Source organism: Macrobrachium rosenbergii, chromosome 51 (assembly GCF_040412425.1).
Source record: "Macrobrachium rosenbergii isolate ZJJX-2024 chromosome 51, ASM4041242v1, whole genome shotgun sequence".
In the NCBI taxonomy this organism is placed as follows: Eukaryota; Metazoa; Arthropoda; class Malacostraca; order Decapoda; family Palaemonidae; genus Macrobrachium; species Macrobrachium rosenbergii.
Genome location: NC_089791.1, coordinates 53868976 through 53893928, shown reverse-complemented (window position 1 = coordinate 53893928; position 24953 = coordinate 53868976). Strand labels below are relative to the sequence as shown.

The window sequence follows — 24953 nt, the reverse complement described above, 5'->3', positions numbered from 1 at the left end:
TTGCTACATCCTTGGCTTTAGACAAGAATTGTCTCTCCAGTCTATTATAGAGGCAACCTCATTGAGGTGTAATTCAACGTTTGGATCTCATTACTTACTTAGATATTAGAGTAACGATGATAAGTGCTTCTCTCAGGAGCTTACGATGCATGGATTCGGTGCTGGACAGGGGAGCTGAATCCAATTTATTTAGTTTACTTAATTCAGTTGTTTTTAAGGCTTGGTGGTGTGTGTTTTTATGGTTGGTTGAAAGAGGTGATGGAATTATGCTTCCCTTTCAATTGCCTTATCACTACGGTTGTTAGGATTGGGTCAGGTGGTCGGGATTGATTTTGTCATGTTCTTGTTTTTTGTATGGACACCAGCTCTGTCATGCAAGGGGATAGCCCCATTGATGATTCAGGTGTAGGCTCATGTAAGTGGGTCAGGCCCCTTGACACGGGTATTATAGGCTCGGCCATGTTAGTTGGTCATCCCCATTGGCACGATCCAGAAGGGCTGTCAGTCACAGGTCACATCCGTTGAAGTTCCTGAGGCAAGCAGACTCATAGACAGTATCCATGAAGTCTTCTGCCCAATCCAGGTAAGAACCATGGTTTTTGTTTATCCTACAACATATGTTGTTTCCGTTTTTAGTTATTTTCTGTCTCTGCCCTCCTCCCAAGGGTGCCATTCAGCTAAGTATATATCTGACGGGTAAGTTGCATGTACAAAAAAATGATATTTTATGATAAAATAAAGTTTTGTACATACTTACCGGCAGATATATACGATTGATGGCTCCGCCCAGCCTCCTCAGGAGACAGGTGGAAGAGAAAATCTGATTAGAAAACGGAATGGTCCCTATTCCCGCCACCCAGCGGCGGGGGTATGGTTGATCACCTGATACCTGTGCGTGTGCCGCGAGTTTTGAAATTTGTCGGGAACGTCGGAGACTATAGCTAAGTATATATCTGCCGGGTAAGTATGTACAAAACTTTATTTTATCATAAAAATATCATTTTTCTATAAAATTCCAACCATTAATAAAAGGTGTTTATTAATCATGAATTATGTACAAGAGTCTTAACTGTAACTTTGAATTCTCTGAGGGAACAAGTAAGATACTTATAATTATTCCCACACCAAACCACTTAGTGAAAGGTGCTGGTAACAGTATTTTTTTTGGAAAAGAATTTTTTCAACATTAAACTTCAAACTTCATGGTCTGTGGTCTTAAACGATCATATGGCTCCTTCCTTAATGAAAATACTGCATGCCAGCTGTGCAAGGTCACCTTGAGCATATTATGTAACACTTTTGTAGATGAGTTTTATAGATTGTCAAGTGTTGCTTGTAGGTCTAGTATTAGATTTATTCCTAAACAAATCATCCACTGCAAACAACCCATTTTGTGTTTGTTATGTAACTTTCATTTTGAATTCAAATTATTGCAGTTTAGTGGAGTAAGTTTTTGTGGTCTAGAAGGCTATGTCAATTTTCTCTTTCTTTGGGTTCCATGCCCACTATAACTGTTCATGTAATTTTGATGCATATTGGACCTATCTTATAACTTAATGGCTATCTTATAACTTAATCTGAAAAGTCTTTTTTAATGAATAGCCTCTCCTCAGCTGTTTACCAATTTTCCTCTAATCAGTTCTTTGGTCATTCAGCTGGTCGTCTTTCCTCTGGTATCCAAGCCAAAAATCTTGGGTATCTAAGTACTTCCAGGCCACACTTAGCAAACTTGCAAGCAAATAAAATTAGCTGCTGTCCATGAGTGTCTGTGTATTTACCTAGTCTTATGACACCTTTGGTTAATGAAAGAATTTTGTTTGTAGATGCTTGTTGTTTGTGATTTTCATGTCCAGGACTCACAGCCATGTGTCATTATTGGTCTTGGTTTACAGTAAAACCATTGTAGCTTTTACCTTTTATGTTATGGTTTTTTCTGTCCAAAGCTGTAGATCAGTATTAAATTTATAACTTCACAGAGTTATTTCTAATTTAGTCATAATTACCATATGTCACTCAGTGGTATTTGAAGTTTATACACTAATGTAGAATCTGACTTTCAGCTAAAGGTTTGGTTCTTTAGGTGTTCATGTAAGCACCATGTTTTCTGTCCTTTTCTATTTTTCATTCTGTTAGATGTTAGGATAATGTATCAACTTAGTTTGTAGTTAATGTTCATGCTGTAGCAAGGACTAAACTAACAACTGTTTTGCCAAGGAAGGGAGGTCTCTGGTCTCAGTATATTGTTCATATTGTGCACAACACTTGACATTACCTTTTGGATATTTTTACTTATCAAGGTTGTTGTCCCAAACAGACTTCTTGTATATATCTAAAAGACAGGTTCTGTTGCCTAAGTTGGTCCAAAGGAGCTTTCATAGAGAACTTACAAGTCTCAGCAACACATTCTAATAGTGACCTGAGGACCCACATAACTGCTCATACCCCCTTTTTTTTGGTCAGGGTAATTTGAGTGTCACTTACTATTGATTAACACAAACTTGGCTATGTTAAATTTTATGATCAAACTTTTGATATTAAAATGTTACATAGTATATACAGAATAGAATATACATTTTAGGCCAAAGGCCACCCTCTGGGACCTATGAGGTTATTCAGAGCTGAAATGAAAATTGGAGAAAAGGTTACAAAGGTGTAACAGGAGGAAAATTTCAGTTGCACTATGAAACAATTATTAGAAGAGGGTGGGAGAGTAAGATGGAAGAAAGAATATGAATGGAGGCACACAGTAAAAGGAATGAAAGGGGCCTGCAGCAAGGGCCAAAGGGACGCTACAAAGAAACTTAAATAATGCCTAGAGTTCACCATGCATAAGGTGCACTGATGGACCACGCCCGTATGGGGAAAATGTTACATAGTTTTGTTTGGTGATTACAGCCAACCTTACCTTATACTACCCCCTTATCTAGACTCAAATACATAACCTACAGGTTCACCTATAGGCATGCTTTTATGAAGACTAAAGCCACTGCAAGTTTTAGTACTTTCAGTCCATGCTATACATAAAGGGTTTAGGGTTTTCTGGCAATTTCGGATATTTAGCTAAAAGGAGGAACATACAATATTTTACATTAATTCAGTCTGTTGAGTTCGAGGTTCTTTCTCTAACTTTTACTGTAGGAGAACAAGCTTCTAGGCAAGCCTTATTCAAGTCCAGAAATGTTATTCCATAGTCTAGGTTAACTATTTTATGATAATTGTCATGATTTTAGTTCAAGGAAGCTCATCCCTTGAAGGAGATTCTGAACTGAATTTACTCACCCAACCTCTAAAACAGCTGGCAGGCTGTGGTTGTATTCACTAACACTTCTAACATTTATGCTAGGGGTGACAAGTTTCCAAAGTGAGGATTTTGCACTGTGAAGCAGTAACCCCTGATTATCCAGCACTGAGTATGCTGCAGGCTCTTCTTGTCGATGACTGTAAGACCTCTTTTAACAACAATGATTGCAGGAGTAATTCCCCATTATGTATAGAGAATATGGTTTACTCCTAAAGTAAAGTCTAAGGCAGAATTTAGCCCTCAGGCTCAAGGTTGGCTACTTTTCTCCTGTCTCTGCTCTGTAGGTTTCAGAGAACTATCTTGGCCAGTTCTGTGTTGTAATGTTTCACTAGATTGGTGCCATCAGTGCACCAACCCCCTACTTTAGGTTCTTTGCAGGGTGCCTTCGGGCCCTAGCTGCAACCCCTTTCGTTCCTTTTACTATACCTCCTTTTATATTCTCTTTCTTCCATCTTACTTTCCACCCTCTCCTAACAACTGATTCATAGTGCATCTGCGAGGTTTTCCTCCTGTTACACCTTTCAAACCTTTCACTGTCAATTTGCCTTTCAGCGCCAAGTGACCTCATAGATCTGGGAGTGCTTGGCCCTTGGCCCAAATTCTATATTCTCTTTCTTCCATCTTACTTGCCACCCTGTCCTACCAACTTGCCACCCTCTCCTAACAATTGATTCATCGTGCAACTGCAGAGTTTTCTTCCTGTTGTACCTTTCAAACCTTTTACTGTCAATTTCCTTTTCAGTGCTGAATGACCTCACAGGTCCAAGCACTTGGCCTTTGGCCTAAATTTATATTAAATTCACTAGATTATATCAATTTTAGATACATTTTATACTTGGAAATATGTTTAGAAATTCTGTAGGAAGCATATTACTCCTTGCTTTTGAGTATTCTGAGACCACTAGTTCTTGGCCAGACAACTCATGAAAGATTTAACATTCATGACCATAATTATTATTTACCAATTGGGTGGGTGAAAGGATCCCATTTACCAATACACTGGATCTTAGTAACCAATCAACAATGATAAAATTTTCAAGTAAAGCTTTCAAAGAATGATAAGTAATTGGTCTATACACCTCCCTTGTTTTTTACACATGGGAGAAAGGAAGAACATCCCTCATATACTCAGGAGGGCCATGAGGAAATATAATACAGTAATACAGCATGTGAATGTGGTAACCAGCACACTTTATGCTTGCAGATTCGTCACTAATAAAGCAAGAGTTTTGGAGAACATTTCTGCAGGATATTTACTACTGATAAGTCACTGTTTTATGAGGACTATGTCCTTTCAAGGTCAGGATATTATCTCACCAGTGATGGTTTTTACTTGAAGTGGAAAAATGTCCAACTTGTTGGCATGTTAAGGAGTGCAAATTCAGCCAATCTTTAACTAGCTACAGCATTATACACCTTTCTTTCATCTCTGTTAATCACATGGTTGCATGTTTTTGTGTCGTTTGCTTGATTCACTTTGTTACTTTCCTCTGTCTATACTCTGTAGACCCAAGTATAAACTACCTATAATTACAGCACTGAGTCGTGATCAGTCTCCAATTTGGACAAGAACACTGAAGAGTTGTATCAAATTTTGTTTAGTAAACAGTATTTACCTAGGGGTGGCGTGTTGTAGTAATATTAACTTCCAAAATTTAAATAATTACGAACCCTAAATTTTATTGAGAGTGCCTTCATCCCAGTTTTGTGATTGGCTTCTTCCTGTGGTTGCTTCAGTCTGCTTATGACAGCATTGTCTTTACATTAACAAGGAGGCTTATAAAGTGAAGTGCTATTATCATCACAGAGGAATACTTTAGCCCTAAGTTTAATGGGATTGTGCTTAGCTGACAGTGCATTGTTCCAGGCAGCATAGTAATGTTCCAGCTGAAATTTGGCAAAATAAGAGGGTTGTATTAGAAAAGAAAATAATCATTTTGCAATGCTTTGATGTTTATAATATTTTTAGAACATTTATCTGCAGTTGAACACAATTTGACTCAATATTTTTTCAAGAAAAAGTATTCAGTTCTTATGCTTAAAAGATGGAAGATAGGAGAAGCATCAACTGGTAAAGATGGAAGATAGGAGAAGCATCAACTGTTATCATCTTCCAAAACAGTTGCTGTAGGACCAACTACCTCCTGTACTTAACAGACTATGCATCATAAATCTTGATGCTGTAAAATTCTTTGGTGCTTTGTGATTTTTATCTGGTGGTGGTGAATATTTTCTGAAGAGTATTTCATTGCCATCTTGGAGGTATTAAGTTTTGTTATATTCAGTATTATTCTAAAGTCTTGCAGATTTCGTTCCCTTTTTTGAAATTAATGTAAAAGTTTTAATTGGTATTTTTGTAACAATTACAACCATGTTAAAGGTTTATTGTTATTCATGAAAATAATCCTGTACCATAACCACTAACACAGGATTTTCCATCCCTCTTACTTTAGGAGACTGGAAAATGGATTTGATATATTGAAAGCCAGTTTTGTCTTTTCTTGCAATACTTCTATTCCAATAGGGTATGTGTGTTGTATAGTTGAATATCAGAAATGTGGATGTCCTGTGGAAATAGTGTAACAAAAGTTATCAAGGTTTAGAAAGCCCTTCTGGAAAGATTTTCCTCTTTCACACAGTTGCTGCCAATTCAAAAAAAAAATATGCCCATTTGCCACAAATACCTTGTATTCATTTTTTCAAAACTCTGAATAAAGTCAGGCACAAATAAACCTCATGTAAGATTTTATACAATTCCTGAGGCACTTTGTATGGAAAATTTTATATTTGGTTTACATCGATTTGTTTCCTTTTGCCTGGGTCTGAAGTAAACAAATTTTTCAACTTTCTGAAACCTTTATTTATTTACTGGACAATTTTCCAAACTAAAATTTTTTGCATATGATTGCTGGTTCCCTCTTCAAATTGTACATTAGCCAGCTATGAACAGATTTAATTATAAACTTCAAATATTACATAAATGACTTTCTGTATTATCAAAATTTTTCATTGTTTAATGATGAGGGGACTTCATGTAACATATACAATATTGTAATGTTTATAGATTCCAAAGCTGTTTAGGGAATTTCCAAAGTTTGGAAAGCCAGCTCCCCCCCCCACACACACACACACACGGTTCACTAATTACATATTCAGTTTTATATAAAAGATAGATCGAGTATTGGGGTGTAGAGAGTATTCTGTGAATTTTGTACAGGCAGAAACACCATATTACTCTGCCTAGCTTTGTGACTTATGTAAGATATTTACATAAATGAATATTGATATATAGAATTCTTTTAGGTGCTTCATAAAATAACAATTAAAATTCTGTTAGGCTTGTTCTTTTGTATTAATAAATAAGTTTGACAAATTTGAAAAACCAGACATTTGAAAAACCATTCGTGACATTTTTCTGCTAATTGCTGCTGGTTTCTACAGTATTATAATATGAGCCAGTTATATCAGTGTAGACAAGTCATACTCTCTACTTTTCTAAAAGATGCTCTGTCCATTGTCTTTGTTGCTAAAAATGAAGTAAACTATCCATCACAATATCCCCCATGCTGAGTCTTGGATGTTTCTATTCAAATAGTTTTTTTTTTTTCAGATGTGTGTGAATCTTTGTTTCTGCTGGTGGATCCAGCTGGTGCTTGCATAACCACCCTCGAGTGTTCTTTATCAATAACTACTTGGCTCATGTGATCACAGACAGATGATAGTAGGATCATTGGACTGTCTTTAGACCATTCTTTACGGGGCACCTTAAGTTTGCAAGACTTCATCAACTTCTGCTGTGCTGGTAGAATTTACAAAGGAATGGCACTCAGCTTATTTTTAGACAGCTTTCTGTTTTTGTGAAACACAAAGAAAAAGGATGCAGCAGCAACCAGAGCCCTGCAAGAGAGACTTTTTTTTTTTTTTGGAAGCCCCCGACTGGGTATGCAATATTTTATACCTATCGGCTTATGTCGTCATGAAATAACCTTTGCAACATTTTGTCTTCCTCGGATATTTTGAGAATGAAGTTCTCCCTGTGCTGCTCTTTTTTCATGAGGCAGTGGTGAAAGAGCACACCAAACATTAATGGCAACTAGAGCAGTTTTAATTTGAGTTCTCCATCCTCTTCCTCCAGGCAAGTCTTCACCCCCTGTTATTAGAAATCAAGAAGTCCATCCATCCTTAAAAGATTAAGGCGGCCAAGAACCCCAGCTACACCTAGTTGTTCATATCCATTTACCTCCAAACAACCAACTGGGGAGATCTTCATCACCATTCCATCATGAATATACTTGGCAAAGTATCCTTGTAGAGGAAGGGAAGTCGAACGAAGCAAAGTTAAAGTATTTTCTATCCACAGGCACCTCATCAGGAAATGGAGCCTCTGTCTCCACAAAATAAAGACCTGGGCTGTCAGTGACGTCCTTTAGAATCTGTTATAGCATCCTTTATGGGAACAGGTTCCCACCTTTCACTATAATCGCTGGATTTCATGACAGTGTGTGTATCCCCTAGAGGCTCCAGGCATTGGACAGAGTGGCATAAGGTCAATGATGCAGAAGCAAGTTCTAGTTGGCAGTTTGGTGCCAAGGAAGACAAGAATTTGAACCCCAACCAACAACTTTAGCTGGCTGAATGAGTCATCTGCAGCAGACCCCCTACCAGGATGGTGTCAGTGTAGTGCAGCAATCCATCAGAAGGGGAATCTTGATTGTCGTCATCCTTGGGGAATAGAAATTGTTGCTTACAAATCATGTCCTGAAGAGTCCGACTACCCTTTGTTGTGGGCCAAGGGAAAATACTCTGTTCTTCAACATTTTGCTCCAGTTTAAGACTAGAAGTACCCAGTACTTGAGTGGCTGGTTTTGTCTGCAACAGAAGCACTTACATTGCTAGGAACTTCACAATTTGTGCCGAGACTTCTGCCTTTACTCAACAGAGAAGTCCAGTCTAGTTCCTCTGAGGGCTGCATGTGTAGACATGAATATGAACACAATGGCAGTCATTCAACCATCCGGAGAGGATTAGTTGACTGTTCTCCATAATCCAACAGATTTTGCACCTTCCAAATCCTCAAATCAATTTGTAACCACCTTGCATTACAGTAAACCGATACACTCCTGCCTCTAGGAGGTGGTCTGTTCAACTCCAGCAGTTTACGTTTCCAGGTGATCTATTCAGTTGTAGCCTCAGAATATGTTTAGGAAGACATAGTGGGAGTAGCCCTTGATTCCTCATTTGCTGCAGCTTCTAATGTTAAGGGACTTCTCATCACAGAAGGTGAGCACATCTGGTTTATCGCCTGACAACGAACACTAGGTTGGCATTGATTGGGGAGTAGAACGTACATTTTCCCTGTTAAAGGACTTCTTTCTAGGACTCCAAGCACTTCCTTTACTACAGGCAGTGGACATCCTCCCTTGAGCATGTATGATGCCTAGTTTATGTGCTGGAAAGTACAAAGTAAAGAGAAGCAAGTCTGTTATTGATGAGTATAATATATTTAGATCCAGAATTCTGGAAGGCTCCTTGATGGTGGCTGTTTATAAAGTTCAAGCTCACTGACCACATGATGACAACATTACTTGCACCCCTTTGGCTGACATGATTGGTTTACAGATCTCTAGCCTGTACTGGTGAACAATGCTGGGGTCTGTTAACTTAAGAGCGGCTCTTCAAACAACCACACTTCATGATGTTCTGGGGCATCCTCAGAATATTTCAAACTTCATACCTGAAAATCATCAAGTAAAGACTTTAGAAGACTAGCTTTACCACTTTTTCTTTCGAAACCTCTTACACATATGTAACATTCTCTAAATAAAAGAATCTGCAACATATGTAACATTCTCTAAATAAAAGAATCTGCAACAGTCTGTTATCACTTTCTCATGCAACCTGTAGTTTAAGACATTTAACAAATTCTCTAAATGGTACCTTCATGTATTAATTAGATCTAAGCAAGGATTATATGTTCTGCTAAATAGTGAAAATAAAAGGCTATATAAGCAACTCATGTATTCACTCCTTTCTGATTCTTTCTTGGAGTAGTATTTTAGTATCAGATTTAATAGCCAAAGCTATGCTGATGCCAACTTATATACAATCCATAAAGATTTTATATCGGCAAATTTTTTAGCATAAATATATTTTCAGGTAACCACAAGACAAATGTTGATACAGTGCTCATGCTTTTAAAAGTTTTTCAAATGATATACAGTAACAGTTTACGGCTGGAAAATTAACAAGAAAGGTGAACTTATGGTAAAGTACTGACTAATATTTTACTTTGAGAATGCATTAGCAAAAACTCAAAATTTCACACACAAAAGAATGAAAAAAGTAAAAGATAACATTACCTTTAAATGTCTGATTTGGTACACCCACAAAAATGGAAAAAATAAAAGATAACATTACCTTTAAATGCCTGATTTGGTACATCTTTCATGTGCAGACATGTCTACAGTAATTTGTTTCATGTGGACTGTTGGATGACAATTACAAGACAAGATGCTGGAGACTGGAAGATTAAGACAATAAAGACATGAGTGATAGATTTTCCTTGATTACCCTTGCATCACATGGCACCAGAGGGAATGCTGGTGGCAGACAGATGAAAACAATATAAAATTTTCATGTGCCCTTAACATACTAAATTGTTCATCCAATAATGTATTTAGTTAACCAGCAATACTGTAAATATTCTTAAAATGAACAAAAAATTCATCTATCTTGTAAAGACCTTTGCCCATGAATAAACACTTGGAGGAAAGCCTAATGTAAACATAACTATCCAAACCCAATTTTAGAAAGTTTTCATAAGCAAAAAATTGTTAAAAGCCGATATATGATGTAGAAAGTTTCTCTTTAGGGGCCAATGTTAAATGTCATACATAAATGCAGCCAGGTATTGCCAGCAACCAAAAGAAGTTAAAATTAGTACTAAGAACAAATACAGTTTCAAAATCCTTTACATAAGCAAATTAGCAATCATACAACTAATGAAAATAATCCCTTATACAATTTTAAAATACCAGTTAACCAATCTAACTCGCCATGGAATACAACCGAGGCTTCCATATTGTCTTGAGATTTTTCTCAGTCATAAAATTGCATATGCCTGATGAAATGCGGCTTTACAAGAAATTTCCTCAGTACCTCCTGTGACCTGAAAAAAGTTTATTATCTTTTTAATGTATGTGTACTTTAGTGATGAATTATCCTTATATTCCTTCACAATCTACAAGCATGGTTATGAAAAGTACACTACTATCACAGGTTTATCCCTATTTATTCAAAATCTACAAGCATGGTTTATGAAAAGTTCATCAGTATGAGGTTTATCATTATTCATTCACAATCTACAAGCATGTTTATGAAAAATACACTGCAGTACTATTCTAGTTTTAACCTTATTCATTCACAACCTACAAGCATGGTTATGAAAAGCACCCTATTTTAGTATTATCTCAATTCATTTAAAATCTGCAAGCATTGTTATGAAAAGTACACTACTGTATTATAGTTTTAACCTTATTCATTCACAATCTATAATAGTTTTACCCTTATTTATTCACAATCTACAAGCACTGTTATGAAAAGTACAATACTATTATAGTTTTAACCTCATTCACTCAACTTACAACCATGGTTATGAAAAGTAAACTAGTACTACTGTATTAAGAGTTTCATCCTTATTCATTCACAAACTTTTATCCTTATTTATTCACAATCTAGAAGCATGTTTAATGAAAAGTACATCATAATATAGTTTTTATTCTTATTCATTTACAATTTACACGCACAGTAATATAAAGACAAAAGCAGATGACAACCACAAAGATTTAGCTTACAAAAAACAAAAATAAGGCTGACCACTATCATCAGGATCTTAAAAAAAAACAATGGAGATGATAATCATCAAAGGTTGGACTTTGATGACATCAGATTTAGAGAGGCAGAAGACCATTTTTGGTGATTGTGATAATGAGCATGGGACCAATGCCCTCTGAATCCAGCCATACAATCTGTAATGGTTATTTGAAAAACAAAGCATCTATACAATACCTAAAAAAGATTTCTGCCTTGTGCATGGTCCCATCCAAGCATGAGTGCAAGGGAGATACTTCACTATGAGAGAATAGCCCATTGGAAAATCAATTACAAAACCTTGACCATAATAGAAATCCCTTACTGGCCAGAGGTACACAGCAGAAAACTGAATCAGTCCTACACTGGCAGCAGATCCCTATCAGGAATAGTGCTGGACCAGGGCAGTGATAAACATGATATTCATGCACTGTAGGTCGTTCCAAGAATGACATGAGGAACAGTAGACACAAATGGTGTGATGATAAGCAGATATCATTCAAGTTACTTGCCTATACACATTATATCCACTGTGTCATATCACAATATCCATGATCCTGAGATGGCCTTCCTCCGGAACAGGACTGTTCAATGCACAAGCATGTCCAAGGATAACCTGAGCTGCTGTTTTCATGCTGGCACCCAATCTGAAACTGACCAATGCCCAATACATAGGCTGGTTCCGTGACAGAACATCATGAAAGCATGAACTGTCAAAAGAACTGGTTTCAAGTCATCCAACTTGCATGGAGTTTAAAGATAAGGATCCTTGAAGGGTCCAACCAATCCCTGCATACTGAAAAAGATCCTCCCTTGAAGAGAGGACCCTGTAAGGAGTAGTGCCATCAGAGCACCTCTGTGTACTGTAGGTATTACTTAAGGTTCTCTGCAGCGTCCCTGTGATCCCTAGCTGCAGCCCTTTCATGCCTTATACTGTACCTCTGTTCATATTCTGGCTACCATCTTTCTTTCCACTCTCCCAAAACACTGTTCCATAGTGCAATTGTGAGGTTTTCCTCCTGTTACACCTTTAAAACCTTTCACTTTCAATTATCCTTTCAGTGCTGAATTACCTCAGATGTCTTGCCCTTTGGCCTAAATTTTATATTCCATTCCATTTCCTTAAGGAGAGGAAGCTGACACACTAACTCACCCTTGATTGCTCTCCTGATTGGAGACACTACTCTTTGAACCTAACTGTGTGGCGAACCTAACTGTGTGGTGTGTAGAGCCACAAACTATGACACTGGAGTAAATCACGAATAAACTAAACTGTTATCCAGAATCAGTCCTGTACATATTGCAGTAGCCAAACCAGAAAATCAGTTCCTACACTCTATGACAGTGGAGCACCAAGTAAGCACAAAGATGTGCCATACACAGGCAGTCCCTGGGTTACATCAGGTTCGGGTTACATCATTCCGTACTTACGGCACTTGCCTCATGGCGCCGTTAACCCCAATTTTTTGGCGCAGTTACCCACCTTATGGCACCATTACCTGAACTTACGGTGCTGTAAGTGCTACTTACCCATTATAATTATGATCTTCGGGTTACGGCAATTTTCGGCTTACAGCGCACCGCCGGGGACAGAACCCTTCCCATAAACAGGGAACTGCCTGTACAAGCACAAGTAATGCATGCATTGCACAAGTATGAACAGCACGTACAGTGTAGGCACAGCTACTGCACAAATCTGTGCATTTTGCAAGTATGCACAGCATATAGTCATGGGTAGTGCATGTGCATGAGCACATACAGCATCTCACTTGGCACGGATAATGCATGCACATAAGCAATGGCAGTGTTCATGGAAAAGTAGCCCCCATGCACACGCAGTGCTCAAGCAAGACCACTGCATGGGAACAAGATGGCAACTGAGGTTATACAGTAACCCCCCATATTTGCGGTCTCAAGATTCGCGGACTCACCTATTCGCGGTTTTTCTATGGAACATATATATGCATTATTCGCTGAAAATTCACCCATTCGCGATATTTTTCACAGAGAAATATTCCCTAATTACAGTATTTTTCATGTCATTTTCATGACTAAATGCACTTTTTGTGATAAACTATTGTAATACTCAGGTACCCAGGTAGTGCTAAAGTTACAATAATTCGCCTTACAATAATTCGATTTTGTGATGGGGTAAGGAATTAATACCAATACAATATTTAGAAAATATTTTTAAATTTCGCGAGGACGCAGGCAGCAGAGTACAATCAGGCAACGAGAGAGATCAAATTACAATAGACCAATTTCTTTTCCTCCATCTCTTCATACCATCTTCTACTTAAAAAAGTAAAAGAGAATGATAAAAGTATTGTCAGTAACGTTTCTTGTGTAAATTCGTACAGCCATAAATAACCTAACAAGAAACTGTTGTTTTGCTTATAACCAAATCGGATAACAACAGCCATTTTGCTTGTATTTCAACCATCGTACAGTAGTAAACAATTACTGTAGTTATAGTACAAATGACATTAAGTAGAATATGATCGATATATTTTTACATTATACACTTATTCAGTATGATAAAAGATCAGCAGGGAAATACGCTGCTAAATTTAAGCTGTAAGTTGTAGCTGAAGCTGAGAAAACAATGTTCAAGCTGCTAAAGACTAAAAATTATCATGCATCGGCAACATGGATGAAACTCAACCATAATTAAAATTGGAGAGAAAGAATTTTAATCAAAACTACTGGGCGTGAAAGAACACATATTACTGCTAGTTTTAAGCCAATAAACGATACATACATAAAGCAGGTATTATGATGAAATCAAGTGAAAATAGCAAACGCAATCTTGAATTTTTTTTTTACACAAAACAAACATGCATCATCTATTAACAAAAAAATAACTAAATTAACTTCGCAACGAGGCTATTTAAGCTTTATTTCGACTTAAAACCACTTCTTATAGTGAAAAATAACCTTGCCCATATAAATAAAGTATCTAGAGATTCATTTGCGCTGACTAGAAGCAAGAAAAGCGCTCTGAACCAAGTTAAATAAGGTGAAATAAAACTTACCACGTAATTGATTTTCAAACCAAAACATTGATTGCTAGGCTATGATCGTAATTTATAATACAAAAGCAATATAAGAATATATACAATATTATTGGATACAGTGAATTAAAGCATAACATTTTAAAAGATCCATGGAAAAGATGCATATTCATTATGTTGATTTTTGTATAATACGATATTATGTGAATATAGAGTAAAGTATATTGTAGGCTAGGGTTACTGTATATATACGATATACCATAGTGCAGTAACCTAATTCTTATTTGTTATTCAATTTCTCTTTGTGCTGAATTATCATAGTCATTCCATGTACCTCGGAATTGATGGATAATGTCAATTACTATACAGCATGTATAGAGTATGCTTTATAGTGTTATAGGCTAGGCACATATATGTACACATGGTACATACCCTATTGCAGAGCAAGGGCTATATTCCCGGAATACGTTTTTTCAATAAACGATGGGTGTTTTGGAACCTAACCCCAAGCATTTTTAGTTTTTGGGTGTTTGAATTTTATCCAAAATAGGTAGTTCTAAGTGTTTTTAGAAGGGTTCTAAAAAGTATTCATGGATTTTTAGCTATTTGTGGGGAGTTGCTGGTATCCTGCGAATATGATATTTTTACTATTAAAATAAAAATTTTGTTACATACTTACCCGGCAGATATATACTTAGCTAGTATATATTGCCTCCAACAGAATTTCTTAGCTAAACTCATGTTCGACAGAAATTCAGGTAGGTTGTGGTGATCCAGGTGATCTACCATACCCGGCCGCTAGTGGCGGGAAAAGAACCATTCCCGTTTTCAATCAGATTTTCTCTTCCACTGTCTCTCTGAGGGGGAGGCTGGGCAGAAGACATTAATCGTATATATCTGCCGGGTAAGTATGTGCAAAACTTTATTTTATCATAAAAATATCATTTTTGTACATGCCCAACTTACCGTCAGATATATACTTAGCTGATTGGCACCCTTGGAGGAGGGCAAGAGACAGCAGCAACTAAAAAACGGAAAAACAACATATGTTGAGATAAACAAAAACCATGGTTCTTACCTGATTGGGCCGAAGACTTATGGATACTGTCTATGAGTCTGCTTGCCTCAGGAGTCATCGAGGGTGACGGCGACTGACAGCCCTTCTGGATCATATCAACGGGGATTAACCCATGGCAGAGCCATAGCCCTCTACGGGCTGACTCCATCATGACCGATCACATAAGGGCTATCATCCTCTTGTATGACAGAGCTGAGTGTCCATAAAATAAAAATGCAAGATAAATTAAACTCGACACCTGACCAAGCCCTAACCTTTGTTAGTGATAAGAAGATGAAAAAGAGGGCTTAACCCATTCCAACCTCTTTTCAACCAACCATAAAAACACACATCACCAAGCATTAAAATAACACTGAATTAACTAAATCCAATAGGGGATTGACTAGCCTTGTCCCAGCACCGAACCAGCGGATACGATGTCTAGAGAGAAGCTCTTATCATATGTCACTGAACATCTCTCAAATATTGAGAAGCAAACGCTGAGTTACATCTCAGTATGTAAGTCCTATATGCACTGAGAGGACCAAGACTTGTGAAAGCTAAGATAACAATGGCTCTCACCTCATGACATTAACTCTTAGAGCTAAGAAAATGTTAAATCTTTCGAAAGATGAGCCTCTTTGATGATATCATAAAAAAAGGCATTCTTGAAGTATAACAAAGGATCCTTGACAGAGCACCAAAGACTTTCAGCCGATCCTCCCAGCTGTTTCCTTTCTAAATAGAATTTAAGACTTCTTACAGGGCATAGAGTGTTCCAGCTCCTGTCCCATCACTGATCGGAGGGTCCTTACCTCAAAACTCCTGGCAAGGTTTTGCAGAAGGGTTCTCATTCTTTCGCCAGGAAGAATGGTTTGAAGGAGCATATAGCCGAGTCCTTCTCAAACCAACAGAACCTTCCAAGGTTTTGTAATTTCACTTATTCTTTTAGCTGAAGCAAGCAAAGAGAAAGAGTGATTTCCTGGTTAGAGATCCTGAAGAGGTTGATGAGGAGGCTCAAACTTAGACATTAGAATTTCCCAGGACCACGTCAAATTCCAGCTGGGAGTCTAGGACTTATTTTTAGAAGTTTAAAAAGACCTTATAAGATCGTGAAGGTCTATTTTCCAGGATGTTTCAGACACTCTGTGTCTGAAAACTGAAGATAACATGCTCCTGCAACCCTTTAATTGTGGAAACCATGGTTGCATTGTTCCTAAGATAAGGAAATCCGCAATGTCCATTACAGAGGTACTGGAAGAGGATATCTTATCAGGTCCGGCACCATCTCCAAAGGGCTTCCACTTCGACTGTAGAGGCGCAGGTAGAGGATCTTCGGGCTCTGGCGCCAGCTTTTAGGCTGTGAGAAAATCCGCCTGACCAGACCTTCGACGGTCTGAAGGCAGTTAGGTTTAGAGCAGGAAGGTTCTTGTGATACCCTGTGGAAGTGGGGCTGTTGAAGATCGATCCTGAGAGTGCCGATCTGGGAAAGTCTATCATCCATTCCAGTACCTCAGAACCAATCTCTGGCTGGCTAAACGGGCGATCAGGGTCAGCTCCAGTTGCGCCCGAAATGCAAACTTCCTTACCACTTCCCCAAGATCTTGAATGGGGGGAAAGTATACTCCGCTCTCAATCCTGTCCATTCTGGGGAGAAGGCCGTCTATTGCAACTGCTCTGGGGTCCGAGATTGGTGAGCAGTAGTTCTCAACCCTCTTGTTTCCATGGGTTGCGATAGGTCTATATTCGGCCTCTCCCACAGGAACACAGCTTCCGCAAACCTCCTGAATGAGGGACCATTCCGTGGAAGGACCTGGTCTTTCCTGCTGAAGATCCGCTCTCCACATTCCTTTCTCCCTGAACAAATCTGGTGAGGAGTCGATGTTTCTCTCCCCGCCCACAACAGCAAGGTTCCTTGCTGCAAGGTACAGGGAGAAAGAATGTGTCCCTCCCTGTTTGATATAAGCCAGGGCTGTGGTGGTTGTCAGGAGTTCACTTGACTCACTGTCCAGTAGACTAGAGTTCAGAATCTTGATGAGAGCTAAATGTACCGCTATCAGCTCTTTGTTGATGTGCCAGTTCACCTGGTCCCTTCCCAGGTGCCTGACACTTCTTCGAGCCTAGTGTTGCTCCTCATCCCGACTCCGGCCGTCTGAGAACAACACTAGGGTAGGCCTGCAACTGAAGAGACAGTCCTTTGCTTAGCTTCTTTGGGTCTAAATCCACCAGCTGAGATCCTCTTTACCCTGATGATATGTGGAAGAGAGTCCACAAGTCCTCTGAGACTTCCGGTCCCATCTCTCCTTTAGGTAGAACTGGGGTCTGAGGTGAAGTCTTCCCAGGAAACAACTGTTCAGCCGAGAAGAAATGAGTCCCCAGCAGACTCATCCACCGAACAACTGGCATCTTTCTCTAGAAAGACTGTCACCTTTTCTAGGCAGCGTTCACGCTTTCCAGGGGACAGCTTGTCAGAAAATCCCCGAGAATCCATCCAGAATCCCAGGTAAACAATTTCCTGCTGAGGAATCATCTGGGATTTCTGTAGGTTTGCAAAAGTCCGGTGATTGGACCAGGTTTAAGGGTGATCGAAGGTCCTCCCAGACAACGGTTCTTCGAACTGCGACCGGGTGCCAATCGTCGTAGATACATTGATATCCTCACCCTCCAGAAGTGCAACCAGTGAGCTACATTCTTGAGAATGATGCGTGAACACTTGGGGGCTGTGGAGTCCAAAGCTAGGGCCCTGAACTGAAAACTTCTGCCGTGAATCATGAACCTCAGAATTTCCTGGAGGAGGGATGGATGGAACGTGGGGAAATGGCATCCCTGAAGGTCCAGGAGACCATCCAATCCCCTGGCCGAAGAGGCGACAGAACTGAAGCGTCGTCATCTTGGAACTTCTTCTTTACGACGAAAAGAGTTCAGGGAGCTCATATCCAGAACCGGTCTCCACCACTCCCGAGGATTTTGAACCAGAAAAACAGTTTGTAAAACCCGGGGAATGGAGATCTTGAATGGGTTCTATGGCAGACTTTTCAGCATTTGTTCCACGGCTAGAAGAAGGGCTTGGTTCTTGACGGGATCCTGTATCTGTGGATAACTCCCTGGGAGTTGATGTCATGGAGACTTTCCTGAAAAAGGGGATAAGGTACCCCTTCCTCCAAAACAGAGAGAGGACAATCGTCCGCCCCTCTGTGCCCAGACTTGACTGTAACAGTCTGGCACCCACTGGAGTCTGGAGGACTTGGTTTTCACTTGGACTCCTTGATGGACGCAGAGTCCTGAAGACCTGGATCTTCTCTCGGTCTGCTTGAAGGAGATCTGACGGCTGACCACTCGAAAGTGGCTCCTGAAAGTGAGCCTTCTCCTCTTCTTGGCGAAAGGAACAGCAGGTCTTGATCCTCTCATGATCAATAAAAGATCCTGTGTCGCTTTCTGATAACGAGCAGAAATCTCTCCTCACCAAATTTTGAGGAAAAGGTGGGAGAGAAAGAGGAGCAACAGAGCAGGATTCTGAAGAGGAGACACGGACTTGGTGAGGAAAGAGCTGGAATAATGACCTCTCTCTTTGAGTATACCAGTCTAATAAGGCAGCTACTCCAAGGAATCATTCCTCACGGCTTTGTCCAACAAGACAAAACACTCACAAAGTCATCCATACACAGGAATTGGCCCCAAGACTTCTCTTGGCTAAGGCCCCAAGAGACCAGTCCATGAAGTTGAACACTTCCAGCACACGGAAAAGGCCCTTGAGGAAATGGTCCAGTTCACAAAGTCCCCAAGAAGCCTTGGCCGAATTAAGGGAGAGCCTTCTGGAAGAATCCACCAGCGAAGAAAAGTCTGAGCCAGCAGAAGAGGGGAGAGCTAACCCCATAGGCTCCCTAGTCTCGTACCACATTCCCGCTCTTCCCGAAAGCCTAGAGGGAGGCAAGGAGAAGACAGTCTTGCCTGCATCCTTCTTCGAAGAAAGCCACTCTCCGAAACCTTTAAGAGCTTTCTTCATGGAGATCGTAGGACGCATCTTAACAAGAGAGGAAGATTTCGAAGCCTTGGTGCTCGAGAGCATTGAACCAGGAGAAGGAGGAGAAGCAGGCTTGAGGGAATCTCCATACTCCTGGACTAGAAGAGCTGTCAACCTCTTGTAATCGGAAATTGTGATATCCTTAGGGGATTCGTCCTCCGATAACGCCTCCAGGCCAGAAGGAGGAGGAGAACGTCTAGAAGTAGAGGGGCATTTGTCAGAAGAAGAGCGCCTAGAAGGAGAGGAGCCTTTGTCCACTGGAGAACGATGATCCGGAGAGAAGCGCCTACAAGCTGACTGGCGCCTGACAGAAGAAGCAGCTCGAACTGAAGAGGAGCCCTTGCTGGGAGAAGGGCGCCTTACAGACGAAAAAGAGGCTGGAGAGGAACTTCTACGAGGCGAACGAGCAGGGCGTTTAACTGTGGAGAAAGTATCTCCAACAGGAGAAGACCGACGACGACGATGGCGCGAGCGCCTGGGTGGAGAGGCGCTATTCGGAGACGAAGAGCGCCGAGGAGAGAAGCGCCTACCAGGAGAGGAGCGCCTACCAGGAGAAGAGCGCCTAACAGGAGAGGAGCGCCTCCCCGGAGGGGCGCCTGGACGGAGAGGAGCGCCTGCAAGGAGAGGAGCGCCTACCAGGAGAGGAGAGCCTGGAAGGAGAGGAGCGCCTGTTGCTGGAGGGGCGCTTAACAGGAGAAGAACGCTTCACAAAAGACGACTTGCTAGGAGAAGAAAGTCTCTTGGAGGACTTGATCGGGAGAGAGGTATCCTTCCGACGAGAGGAGCTCTTTGATAAAGAGCCAGCAAGAGCAGCGAGTTGAGCCTGGAGGCCTACCAGGATCTGCTTGGTGGACTCCTGAACACCAGAAGAAGAGGAGGAAGATCTACGAGTTCTCTTCTTCGAAACAGGAGAGCCTTCAGGGAAGCGCTCAGGGCTAGAGTCCAAGGCGTCTCCTCTAGGAGCCTTCCAAGTCCTCTTCAAAGGACGCGATTCCTCAGCCGAACTCCAACCACGTTTAGGAGACGAAGAAGCAGAAGAAGAGAAACACTTCTTTAAGATCCCTTTTCTACGGCGATCTAAGGCAGCCTGGGACGCGTCAACAGGAGCTGCCGAAGGGACGCCTGACCGTTGGGGAGCTCTTCATCCCCCTTGCGGCTGTCGACATTCCTCCTCCACTGGGTCTGGGAGTTTGGAAGAGGTCTAGGCCTAGGAGCGATGCGGAGCCGGTCAGACGCCCCTCCACTACACTGGGGACACTACACAAATCACTATCACTTCTCACTTTCTTTTCCTCCATAGCTCGCATCTGCAACTGCATCTTGCGGATCGTAGCCTTCATAGCAGCCATCTCCGACGACGAATCCACAGGTTCGATGAAGGGTGAAGGAGCTGAAACAACTGGAGTGACAGGAGAATCTGGAAGAGTGTTAGGTTCTAAATCTACCTCCTTGGAAAGAGACCTACTAGCGCTTCTAGAAGAAGCCTTCCTAACTCTGTCCTTCTCCAACTTGCGTACATAAGAGTTTAACGCCTTCCATTCCAGTTCAGTGAGATTCTCACATTCAACACACGTGTTATCAAAAGAGCATTCATTCTCCCTACACCTCGAACATACAGAATGAGGATCTACCGAAGCTTTCGGTAGTCTCACCTTACAATCAGACCTCACACACACACGAAACACCGGTGCAACACTCTGATCAGACATTCTATAAGAAAATACCAAAGCCGAAATAAAAAACAGTCCACAAAAGCGTATGCCAAGCCAAAGATCCAATACGTCACCAAAGGTCAGTCCAAAATAATCCTCAGCAAGCGAAAAAAAAGAAAATCAAAGCAGAAGGAACCAACAACAGATGTTGCCGAACCAGCGACAGAGAAAATCTGACATGAAAACGGGAATGGTTCCTATTCTACACCCAGCTGGCGGTGGCTGGTAGACTACCTGACCTACCTGGAAGAAGTTACAGCTTGAAATTTATCGGGAACGTTTTACTATAGCTGGCATATATCTGACGCGTAAGTTGCATGTGCTGCAATATCACTTTCTCTCTCTCTCAGTATATATCCTTCTTTAATGAAAAAACAAACTAAAAACATTAATACATTATTTTACTACAATCCATTTATACCGCATTTAGATTTTGATGGAAACACCTGTTTTTCTCTGAAGTATACATATCCTTTAATGAATGCAGTACAAAAAAAGGAATTAGTATACTTTGTAGATATGGTCCATAGTTTTAAAGGCAGAATTGCTGAAACCTGGGTACACAAGGAAAATGTTCCAGCAACTTGTTAGCATATGCAATCTGTATAAATGGAGGTCTAGATCCATGTTACATGAGTGACCTTCCTGTCACTAGGGAAGAAACAAAACTGACAGTAACTGTTTCTACAAAGGAATAATTGGGTTGTAAATTCCTGGTTTTTCACCCAGAGTGAAAAAGACCAAAAACCCACCTTCATAACAGTACACACAAGCAGAAAGAGATCACAAAAGGACAGAGAAAGATCTTTCAAAGACATGAAGGGAGAGTAGATACAGTTCACTGTGCTTCAAGTTTTTGTCTTTTATTCAATCTTACTGCTTGATCCAAAGGATGAGTAATCTGAAGATACTTAGCCATAACAGGGACTCTACAGCAACCACAAGAAACCATAAAAAACATAAAAGGTTGTATTCATTTGTGAACAACCTGGATGGGATGGATAGGTTACACATTTACAATCACCAGACCTGTCTCAAGAAACTGTATGAGACTGTCATAAGCCTGCTAGTGTGGAATTATACTACAAGAGGAGGGGGAGGGGTTAAAACCTCAAACCTGCAGGATACATACAGGAAACACATGATAGGTACAGACATGCCCCTGGAGAAAGAAGATGACAAGATGTAAGGGGTAGATATGCGCTTGTGCATACTTAACTTGTTTCCAGATGTTTTCTGACTCTTCCCCGTTTTCAACACCTAATATAGCCTATTAAGTTTAAAAAGGGCTAACTTGTGCATAAGAATTGCTGATACCAAGAGTGCTAACTTGATTAATTTTATGAGCACAATCAACAATAAACAACTCTATCCATCTATAAGTGCCTAATTCCTTCCACTCATAAATGACTCTCCTGACTTAAATGAATTACAGTGCTGGGCTAAGAAGACTTATACAAAGTGTACTTTCTAGATATACCATCTTACCTTTGGGTAAAGAATATGCAGAGTTCACTGCTAAGAGAACAAGCACTGTTTGGCCCCCTTGCCAGTTGTGACTTAAAAGTGCAATGTTTGGTTGGAATGGTTTCTGTGTTCACTTCCATGATCTATGGCATTCAAGGTCAGGTTACAAGGGAGGGTCTGCAGTGGCAAAGCCCACTGGTCAGGTGGGGCCTGGTGCACTAATTTAGGTTAGGCTAGGATACATCCCTGTAATTTACTCTATGACTTACTGCACTTTTAAGTCAGGTTGAGGGGAAGGATTGCCAAACACCTGACCCACGGCTAGGTTGGGACCCAAGGTTAAGATTAGTCTGAGGTCCATCATAACTCCAATAACACTAGCATTTTGTATTTTTATTGCACAACACCTGTAATATATAGATATTATATGTTATGTACCTGTTACAATTTGCTATACTGACTCTCCTGTATATAACAAAAGAGCAATTTTTTAGATATGTGTTTTATGATTTTCCGGGTGTTTTTTAGAAAATCAAGAGTAAATGGCATGGGCAATAAATTGTTGCAAAGCCTCCCCTCACACTGAAATTGGAGAGGGGTGGGTTTAAAAACTAATCTGTGGTAAAATTCATTCCATTCTTGATTAGCACCTATGAGCTTATAAATGATTTTATTTCGTTTTTTTATAAATTTCTTCTTTTTGTGATAACATGCGGGTTTTTGGTCTCAGTTTGAAGAAAAATTATTTTACCAAGCCAGAATGAGATGTGCCTGTACTCTCACTCTAAGAAAACTTCAGAGATTCAAGTGCTGCCCCCAAAGATAGGGCAGCAAAAGTAATAAATTGAAGGGTTCAGATAATAGCTTCAACAACTGGCACCCCCCCCCCAAAATGTTGATGGGGTGAAGTGGAGGGAGCTGCACCTTTTGAGTTTATGACTTGTGGACAACGTCCCTACAGTAAAAAGAGGTAAAGAAAGTCTGGCACTGCCAGACACCTGCCCTCATCTCCTGAGAAACCACGTAGTTTCTATGAAAGGGTAACAACAAGCTAACGCCCCTGGCTTTGTAAGCTCCCACCTACGCTGAATGACTCCTCCTAACAGGGGAAGCCATTCATCTGCTTGATCACTTCATTATACCAGAAAGGGTGTTCTCTGACACCTCCTTTTGCATTTCAAGACTACAAAAAGACATCTACACTCTAATCTATGAGGTCAAACTCTCTGCAATAACAGTCTCAGAATGAATGAACCAAATAACTCTTGAATCTCTTGTCAGACACTAGTGGGTTCTGAGTTTCCACCACAAACACATGAACAATGAGAACAACAGGAAAGTGGGATTTTCCCAGTGGGGGAGAACACAAAATGAGTGAAACACAAGCATGGATTTAACCTATTGTAGCCTAGGAGGTCCAGTGCCCTGGGTTATGTTAAGTTACATCACAACCCTATCATTTAAATTTATATTGTCACAAGAGTCAAGTTAGTTGGGGGTCCATGGGACACTAAAGCACCCTGGCTATGTGAGGCCTAGGTTAGGTAGCAACCCCATTATTTCCATTTACAGTACCATACGTTAAGTTAGGTAGGGGGTCCAGACACCAATTATGCAAGGCCCCAACACCCTAAGTTCGGTTAGGTGAGGTCTCCCCGGCTTCCCAGCAAGGTAAGTACCCAGCTCCTTAGATAAGGTTGAGTTGGGGCATTCCAAGGGGGTGAATCCCACCCAGCCCCATAAGTTAGGTTAAGTTGAAGTTATCCATGTATTTCACCCTTGTGTGTTTTCCCCCGCCCAAAATCCCAGCTTTTCCCAGTGAGGTCCCCCCGAATTGTAGGATATAACAGTGGGATCCAATAGGCCTTTCTCGGTAGATCTAAGTAGTAGCTCCACAGCGGCGATTTCCTTCTAATTTGACTTTTTCTACAGTTTTTCAGTTGCTAATTATGGATTTACCTTCAATTTTTGTCACACAAATGTAATTAACCTGTAATTAACCCCTGAAGTCCATCCAACAAGGGGTTTCCATACGCAATCTTCACAAGACAGAGCATGGGTGCGTCTGTTCTGAATGGTTCATATCCCGTCCGACAAGTGCAATAACTGAGTTAACGTATGTTTACTGCCGCCCCTACCCAGGCCAGTACTAAACACGGCGAAGGGACATTCCAATTGGCCGACAACAAACAAATGCACCACCAGTATCAGAAGCCTTAAAAGTGTAAAAAAACCAGTTTCCAAGGTAAAAACAGGCGCCCAGCTAATACTTAGAATTACCCTCTTCTCTAATAGGCTAGTTTTCACTTACTAACGAAACAAATATAAGAAACGTTCAAAGAAAACATTAAAACATAAGAAAATAGTATGCCCATGACCAAAATGCAATAATGGTGTTATGCAAAATAATACAAAAATTTACCATGGGATTTCCATGTCCAAAATGCAATAATGGTTTAATGTAAAATACTAAGAAAATTCACGGTAATTCTTTACAAAAGGTCCGCATCAA

General features: G+C 40.4%; 1 long non-coding RNA gene across 1 annotated transcript in view; it reads right to left on the bottom strand.

Annotated features, from left to right (window-relative positions):
• Positions 1–6137: 6137 nt before the first annotated feature.
• LOC136833419 (uncharacterized) overlaps positions 6138–24953 on the bottom strand; it is an 83390-nt gene continuing 64574 nt past the window's right edge. Inside the window, exons 3-4 of the long non-coding RNA XR_010851462.1 lie at positions 9719–10469; positions 6138–9035 (exon numbers count right to left, since the gene is read on the bottom strand). This is a non-coding gene — a long non-coding RNA (uncharacterized lncRNA). The remainder of the gene's footprint in view (positions 9036–9718; positions 10470–24953) is intronic.